Source organism: Pelophylax lessonae, assembly GCF_965119305.1.
Source record: "Pelophylax lessonae genome assembly, chromosome: 5".
NCBI classification, from domain to species: Eukaryota; Metazoa; Chordata; class Amphibia; order Anura; family Ranidae; genus Pelophylax; species Pelophylax lessonae.
The window spans coordinates 80594016-80603975 of NC_138772.1; positions in this window are offsets into that span (position 1 = coordinate 80594016).

Here is a 9960-nt window from a genome sequence, read left to right on the forward strand (position 1 = left end):
TAAAGGCTCACAGTACAAGGTCTGGCTGGTACTGGAAGGAGGCATCCATGTGCACAGGGACATAATGAGTAGAGGACTGAGAGAGAGAGATCCTAGGGAGACAGATGTTGTTTGACCTGTTTTTTGAGAGACTGTTCCAGATTTGCTGGCTTTCAATGTGGGATCCCCCTGAGCTATGTGTCTACATCCTCCTGCACTAAAGATCTATCTTGAGGTTAACTACTACTAGAAAGCGTTCTCTGTTAGAGTTTACACAAGTCCTGGAGTATCTCTAGGTTCCCCCTGTACCCTATCCAAGTTCTTCAAGCAAGAAATCCTAAAAGGATGGTTATTCTGTGGAAAGACTGAGTAACTGCTGTGTACCTGGCTGCTGTGTACCCAATAGGGAATAGAACCTAGGACAAACAGTGAGGCCAGCTTGGGGTCTGCGATACACATGAAACATGGCGTTAAAGGTGGACTGTGCCTTTAAATGCTGACAACAGTAGAAAACATTTCAAAACTAACTTGAAAGACAGCTAAATGGGAAGCACAATATGTATTATAAAACAGAATGGAATAGCCCCCCCAGCACAACACATGCCAAAGGTTACAGACACTTAAAAAAACAATGCATACCAGGCCTTTAAAAATACAATAGGAACAGGGGTTCCTTACTTCTGGCAAAGTCAGTAGTTGCAGACTGAAGACCTCAGCTGATGGAGAGCTGTTTAGCTTCTTCTTAGTGAGTCCAAACTTAAACACCTCTTAAATCCCCTACATCTTCATGTAATGTCAACATTGTGAATCTTTTTTATATATTTCCTGCTTTCAGTTAAGCAATTCCTGGTGATTCTACCAGCAATGTTTTTAGGAAAACCGAGGTCAAGAATTGCGCATCTGTGCGGAACTGTCCACAGACCTTTGCACAGAATGAGGACTGTACACTCATCTACACGTTTGCGTGCACATATGAATATACTTGGGCACCCAGTGGCCTATTTAATGCACTGCAAGGCTCATGATCATTGCTGAGTGATGTCAGCTTCTGTGATCTGTTATCAGACCCTACCTTCTTCTGTGTGTTACTTGTGTTACTTATCTTAAGGCAAAGGTGTATCCACAGACACTTCCCTTCCTAAGGTGACAGCGTTTACTCAATTCAACTGCAGTGTTGTCACCCTTTCCTTGATAGAATATTCAAGTGTTAGTCACTGCACAGGTCCAAAGGAAGTTCATATAAAAATGTACAATATATGCACAGCTCAGGGAAAGAAAACGCTATATAGGAAATTGGACACTTTTGAGAAGACCATCTTTTGATTAATACTAATCCCCAGTGCAACTAATCATTCTCAGCACAGCAGGGATTTTTAAAGCTAGCCTGCTTAGGTATTATGGCACACTTTTCTCACAAAGTAACATATAAAGTTCTGTGCAGAACTTTATAAGTGCTGTACTTCCACAGATTCTTCTGGATGGATGTCTTGCCTTGGCTAAAGAAAAGAGTGTTCAATTGTATTTTTCCCATAACAATCTATGTTCCTGATATGTGTCTTTTGTACCATGTGCTTGTAGTTAACAATATCTTCTTCTCTTTGCATTACTTTTTGTGTGAAATAACTAGGGATTCTGCCAGTCCCTCTGGGAGATATAATGCTCTCTTCCTCTATGGTCCAGGTCTGTGCCTCTCTGGGGACTACACTTCCCAGCAGCCCTTGTGCCTCTACTCTGTCCAGCCTTCAGTGGGCAAAGCTTTCGATGCATAAAAGCTAATAGAGAAGAAACATTGCAACAAGGGAGGTGGCCTCCTCCTGAAGCCCAACCAAGTGGTAGCTGTCCATTAAATGGCTGCCAGTGTCAGATACACAGACGGCATTTAAAACTGTCAAGCTGGCAATTGTTCATGCTAGAAAAACAATTATTAAAGTAGCTGCACTAGGGTCGTTGGTTCGAATCCCAATCATGGCACTACCTGCCTGGAGTTTGCATGTTCTCCCTGTGTCTGCGTGGGTTTCCTCTGGGTACTCTGGTTTCCTCCCACACTCCAAAGACAGGCTGGTAGGTTAATTGGATCCTGTATAAATTGGCCCTAGTATGTGTACTGTATGTGTGTGAGTTAGGGACCTTAGATTATAAGCTCCTTGAGAGCTTTGACTGATGTGAATGTACAATTTATGTGTAAAGCACTGCTTAAATTGACAGCGCTATATAAGTACCTGTAATAAATAAATACTTAAAATGCCTTTTAAGCACAATTTATGCTTCAATAATGTATTATATATTTATGACACACATAGTATAGTTTTGATGTTGGTTCAGTTGCTAATGTAACAAAGCAAAGTAGTGATGGTACCTTAGGGACCACACATCTGATTTTGCTTAGAGGCATGGAAAAGTCTTGAATGTCCATGCATGAGACGCATAAACTCATCATTCCACCCAAACAAATAAACCACATACATAGTTTGTTATTTTTGGCACAGTAGTTTGAAGCAAACACTGGGTTGTGTATTTAATAGATAAATCTTTACGTAAAGAATGCTAACAAGGTATCTAACAACTCCAGGCAGAATTTCAACATAACAGCTAGGTTACTTAAGACTACCCAGAGCAGACTAGACAATCCATACTGCTGATACAAGCTGGACGACACACTCTCAAGGTATGTGAAGGTTACATTTTACCTCTTTAAGTTAATATTCATTGAGTATTTCTCAATTTTCACTGGCCAGTTGTGTGTTGAAATATATTTTGCCTCAGATATTAAAATCTTAATCAGTGTAAAAATATTGATACACAAGTGTTACTATCCATAGATAGTAATATTGTCAACTTATGTCTGATATACTGTATATATAAATAGAAAAAGAGAGAATCACTGACTCTGATCGGGGATGCGGACATCAGCTACCCAGCATTATAAGATTTATACACTATATTACCAAAAGTATTGGGACACCTGCCTTTACACACACATGAACTTTAATGGCATCCCAGTTTTAGTGTGTAGGGTTCAATACTGAGTTGGCCCACCCTTTGCAGCTATAACAGCTTCAACTCTTCTGGGAAGACTGTCCACAAGGTTTAGGAGTGTGTCTATGGGAATGTTTGACCATTCTCCCAGAAGAGCATTTGTGAGATCATGCACTGCTGTTGGACGAGTCCTGACCTCAACCCAATAGAACACCTTTGGGATGAATTAGAGCGGAAACTGCAAGCCAAGCCTTTTTGTCCAACATCAGTGCCTGACCTCACAAATGTGATTCTGGAAGAATGTTAGAACATTCCCATAGACAGACTCCTAAACCTTGTGGACAGCCTTCTCAGAAGAGTTGAAGCTTTTATAGCTGCAAAGGGTGGACCAACTCAACGGACTAAGACTGGGATGCCATTAAAGTTCAGGTGTGTGTAAAGGCAGGCGTCCTAATACTTTTGGTAATATAGCGTATGTGTGAATCACAAAGAAGTCAATTGCTGACTCTCTGGATCTGACCTTCACCTACCAAGCACAAAAAATTACTTTTTTTAAAGTTGGATAAACTATTACTTTGCAGCCAGTGGTTGTGTCATAAAATATATTTTAGTATCCGGAGAGATCAGATAACATAGTCTTCTAAAAACCCGGGACGGGGAACACAGTCAGTTAAAGAGAGGCTGCCAACCAGCATGAAGGCAGTGTTAGACTTTCATTCCACCATGCTTTCCAGACTGTGCTTGTAAAGCCAGAAAGTTTCCCAAGGGTAGTCAGTATGTTTGTCAGTATGTGCCCAATGGCTGATCCCCCCCCCCCCCAAAAAAAGCATAATCTATGAAAACGAATGCAGCCACCCCTTCTGAGAGCGAATTCACACTGCAACACCGAGCAGCAGAAGCGATTCAGCGCATCATGCGGCTCCCTTTTTTGTTTTTGTTTTCAAAAAACTTTGCTAAGTGTACAGAATGTACACTTCATTCACTGCAATGTAGGGCAGAGCGATGCCTTACATTGCAGTGCGATTCAGCACGGTGCGCTGCAATAAAATGCAGCATGTGTGCATGTTACCGCAGCAAGCACTAGACTGCACTGCAGTGTGAATGGGACACATAGGAAACAATTGTTTCCTGTGTGTCCCTGTGGTGACAGGCATTTTATCATGCGGTAAAACGTCTGTCACCACATATAGTGTAAATTCGCCCTAAGGACTGGGAAGCTGAAATGTAATTTTTTTTTGTTTTTAGTTATCCTTTATGGTAGATCTAAACCTAGCCACTAACTAGCCACTAGACACCCGTAAAGGTAAGAAGCCTTTACTGCAGAAGATTAGGAGGGGACTTTATCAAAACTAGAGCAGCCATAATCTGGAGCATCTGTGCATGGCAACCAATCAGCTGCAAGCTCAAATTTTCAAAGCTTAATTGAACAAGCTGAAAATAGATTCTGATTGGTTTCCATGCACAGCAGCTCCAGATTCTGTTTGCTAGGGGTTTGATAAATTCACTCCTATGTCTGTTCATAATTTTTGGGAAAATGGCTATAGTTTTACTTTAACAAGTGTGAATAAATGAATGGGCACTGCTTTTGCCTAGCACAGCACAGCACAGCACAGCACAAATAATTTGAAACAGAAAAATAAGTTATGTGGTCTGATTATTATTTAATATGATTATTATTATTATCATTATACAGGAAGGATTTATGTGGTATCGACAGTTTACACAGCGCTTTACAACTTGAGGGTAGACAGAACAAATACAAAACACTTTATTACAGTAGGAATTAGAGGGCCCTTACAGTGATGCGCCTCTATCCCTGCATAAACATATCTAAAAAAGCAAAAGTTTGCCCTGGGACTTTAAATGAGGTGCAACACACAGCCACTAAATGCATTTTATACAAATTTATTAATACATGTATTAATAAATTAGTACAATTCCTCATTACAATACATGAAAAACCAATTAAATATTGTCAAGCTGATTCATAATATTTCCATAATAAATTACATATATAATAAAAATGTTCCAAATGTCAATGCATAATATAGTTGAAAAATGCATCCTAAAAACCCAACACATTTGGCAAATCTCGGTTTGCTTTCTCAAGAGTAGATCCATATATGAATGTCATAAACAAAAAGAGACCCCCCTAAGGGAAACGGGACTTTAAAGGCCAAAGGAACACCACAAATTATATAAAAAGTTTAAATTTAATATTGAAGGTTAAAAATCACAGCAATACATGTATATATAGAAAAAAAACAATATATGGTAAATACAAAAATGAAAAGGAATATAAAATCATATCCTGATCATTGAAAGTCTGGTGATAAAGCACTGGTTTCCAAAACACCCTATGCGTTTCGGGAGATACCCTTCCTTAGGGGTGTGGATATGGGAAATCATATGCATAAATTGCTTTTCTGTAATAAAGAATATAAAAGTAGTAGCGTATGCAAAAAGGCAATATACACAATCATTTTTTTGTGCATTTACATATTGGGACAAAGTCATATATGACAAATGATTGTGTATATTGCCTTTTTGCATACGCTACTACTTTTATATTCTTTATTACAGAAAAGCGATTTATGCATATGATTTTCCATAGCCACACCCCTAACGAAGGTTATCTCCCGAAACGCGTAGGGTGTTTGGAAACCAGTGCTTTATCACCAGACTTTCATGATCAGGATATGAGTTTTATATTCCTTTTCATTTTTGTGTTTACCATATAGTGTTTTTTTCTATATATACATGTATTGCTGTGATTTTTAACCTTCAATATTAAATTTATACTTTTTATATAATTGTGGTGTTCCTTTGGCCTTTAAAGTCCCATTTCCCTTAGGGGGGGGTCTCTTTTTGTTTATCGCAGTTGGGGATGTTGGCCAACTGACACCTTACTCTACTTCGATGAGTGTCCTCTACATATATGAATGTCTGTAAAGTAAAACATCAATTTGAAGTATGTCACACAATACGTAATAAATGGTATTATTCAATGCTCAAGAGCCACCCCAAGGACCCAATATTTACAAATCAGCTAGAATTCAATGCACATGGCACTATTTCCCAAAGGCGACCATCAGGGACGTCTGACCTAGGAGCTGTGGGAATGGGACCGCGAGGACCCAGGGGGACAAACAAAAGGTAGATATAGCGTGGGAGTATCGAAGATACATCTGATCAATAATGTCACCCAAAATGATAGCTGTAAAGGAAAATTGTGTCTAATTTTGTTATGTATTTAGATCTAAAACAATAGTGTCAGACAGAAATGAAGTACTAAAAAAGCAACAGTATACAATACAGTGGACAAAACCAACCAGATAAATAATAAATTGTTCTGCTAACAGATATGCCGCGATAGATAAGCTAAAATAGAGGAGACCTATCTCCAATGAATTAGTTGCAAGAAAAAAACAAAAAACACCACAAATCGTTCACATCTGTGCATTGCTATGTGTCGTAGGGCTGGTGCATTACTTACTACTGTATATGTGCTTTGGGATCTAGTTCAGAATTATTGGGAATGCACTGCAACACTCAGATACAGCTCATTCTACCACAATACGTTTTAACGTGCCACCACAAGCACATAGGTGTTCTTTCAACCTACAATGGCTCTTCAAAACCTCCAACATCCTTTAACATTATACTATCCTAACCCATGATAAAATTGACAAGAGACCAAAACTCACCTACATTTTTAATATTGCAGTTTTGCATACATTTTCAATATGTCGCTGTGTGCTGTTTAACAAAAAAAGAGTATGTCCTTCAATAATGTGAAAGTACAGGTTGTACAGCTGTAAGATTTCTCACTGTACTCTATTGGTGACAGTATTGTGGTGCTCCATTGTTCTCTCATGATTTACACTCACTAAAGAAGCAGCAGAGACACCCCCTTACCAATATGTTAGTTTAAAAGCATCATAAAATTGTTTTGTGTATTTACGACTGCTCACTAATCATGCTTGCAAAAGCTAATTTATCACCCCCTAAAAAGCATATTAATTAAATAAGTTACCTGTACTGTAGGTGCAAACCTTAAATGGTGACTCCGCCGTGAAGGTCCTTGTTCACCCACTTCCTGTGACTGGGTGACTATGTTCTATCCCTGGCTCCAAGTTGTCATCATAGTCATTCTGTCATATGTGCTTCTGATGGGGACTGAATTTTGCCCAGCAGGGGATAAACATCTGGAACGCAATGGCCTGATAGTTTCAGTGTTATCCAGGCCATTGTGTTCCAGATGTCAATCCCCTACTGGATATTATGACAGGCGTTTGTTCTTTTTATATAATGTAAGTGTTCTACTTTTTTAAATAAATTCAGTGGCTACAGTTTTACACTATGTGGAGGCTTCTTGTATTTTTATGGTCCCATGGAACACATGATATATTCAACTAAGAGATAACCCTATCATGAGATTGAGATGTGAGACCCTCAGAATTGTCTGCTGACCACCATATTCTTCAACTATATAAGCGTGGTTGACTCAGTGCTACGGTACTTGAGTCCACACACTCTGGTAAGTGCAATATCTCCTTTGGTGGTGGATGTTCACACATAGGTGATTGTTACACAATTTGTGATTGTTGACATCCATAAACAACAAGATCGCACCAGGATCCTTTTATTTTTTTTTGGGGACCTTTTATTTATCACATAAACTGGACTAATGTTTATATATATTCTTTGAATTTTTTTTGGAATATTTTGCACATTGCACCTTATTGTACATTTTGTATTTAAATGTATGGATGACACTAAGATTTCACATTCTAGGATATGTTTTAGCGCTACACTTTTATAATACATAGATATTTAATTATGCCTGTTTCCCTGTTGGTAAGATTTCTCTTTACTTTCTTTCTCGGTGACATCCTATCACATCTTGATTAACAAGGTGTCAGTGGAACTAGAAATGGGAGAATATTTTGCCAGCAGGGAAAGGGGTTTTATTGCTGTTTGTGTCTTTGGTAAACAGATCTCCTCGTATTTAAAACACAAACATGTTAAGCCCTCCAATATAACAATGATTCAAGACAGAGGAAAATCAGTATTATGGAAATGGCCATGCCAGAGTTCACATTTAGGTACAAATGAAATCTATGGCACAATCAGCAGCAGGCCATTTCAGCAAGACATCCTACAATAGGCAAGAGCTGAAACTGTTGTGTGACAGAAGACCTTCTTGCCACTGCACAGGTCTCATCAACAGCTGCTGGAAATGTTTATTAAAGCGGAGTTCCAGCCTATTTTGCAACTTTAGTGATTCCTGGAGTGCTCGCTATGCTGATCAACAATTGGGCATTTTCAATTTTTTTCGGGGGTCCCTTACCTTATTTTCAGGGCATTTTTGATTGTACTTCCTCCTTCTCCCCCCTCTGTGGCCACGGCTACCGACATCACTTCCGCCTTTGCATTGCATCCTGGGAGCTGTTTGTCATCACTTCCAGGAGGCTGGAATCAGGAAGAACTCCCATAACACTCCCTGGAATCAGGAAGAAGGATACAGCAGATTACACTGAGGCTTCAGATGCCCACATCCAAGATGGCCACGCACAGACAGCGTTTTTATAAGTAAGATTTTGACTAAAATCCAATACTGTACACCTTGTAAGTATGAGAATAGCGGTTCTGTAAAGGGCAATCGATTAGTATTATAGGGGTATTTTTAGTTAAAAAAGGTATTAGAGGCCGGAACTCCGCTTTAACCACTTGCCAACCGCCGCACGACTATTTACTGCGACAGTCAGCCCCCTACAGGCAAAACTACGTAGGGCTACGTCGCTCACCCACGAGCCTCTAGGGGGCGAGCGGGCGCCAGCCCCTGCTCATTCACTAATATCCCCGCGCGAGTGACCGGTGGCTCCGATGTCAGCCGGTCACTCGCGATCTCCCGCTGAACAGGGAGAAAGGCAGACGGCTAATGTAAACAAAGCCGCCTGTCATTCTCCCTGGTGTAACTGCAGAGATCATACGATCCTGCTATGTAGGATCATATGTCTCTGTGGTTACATCACCAGCCACGCCCCCTCCCCCACAGTTAGAATCACACCCCTAGGGATACATTTAACCCACTGATCACCAATAAAGTTAACCCCTTCCCTGCCAGTGTCATTTTTACAGTAACAGTGCATATTTATAGCACTGATTACTGTAGTAATGTCACCGGTACCCCCAAAAGTGTCAAAAATGTCAGTCAAGGGTCCGATCTGTCCGCCGCAATGTCGCAGTCCCGCAAAAAAAAAAAATCGCAGATCGCCGCCATTACTAGTAAAAAAAAAAAACAATAAAAATGACAGAAATCTTTCCAGTAGTTAGTAGACGCAATAACTTTTGCGCAAACCAATCAAAATACGCTTATTGCGGTTTTTTTTTACCATATGTAGCAGAAAACAAATTGGCCTAAAATGTTGAAAAATTTTGATTTTTACATTTTTTTGGGGAATTTCATATAAAAAAAATGTGAAAAATATTGTTATTTTTTCAAAATTGTCACTCTTTTTTGTTTATAGCGCAAAAAGTAAAAATCGCACAGGTGATCAAATACCACCAAAAGAAAGCTATGTTTGTGGGGAAAAAAGGACGTCAATTTCATTTGGGTACAGCATCGCACGACCGCGCAATTGTCCGTTAAAGTCACGCAGTGCCAAATCGCAAAATAGGCCCTGATCTTTGAGCAGCCAAATCCTCCGGGGCTTAAATGGTTAAGGTAGTGGTCAATATAAGACGAGTTCATGAGTTTCTCAGCCTATTGTTTTATTTCAACAATTTATTAAAGCAGAACTATACTCACCTCCACTCCAGCAATGAAAACTCCCTCATTGACACCATCTTCTCGCCAGCTTCAGGATGTTTGGCCATCGTTATTGGCCTTGCTAGGGTGACATAACTCCCTCGCATGCGTATTGGAATTACTTAATCCTGGCACCAATCAGATTACAGAATTGTCTACTTAGTTCAGTTTACAGAGGAAGATAAAATCTT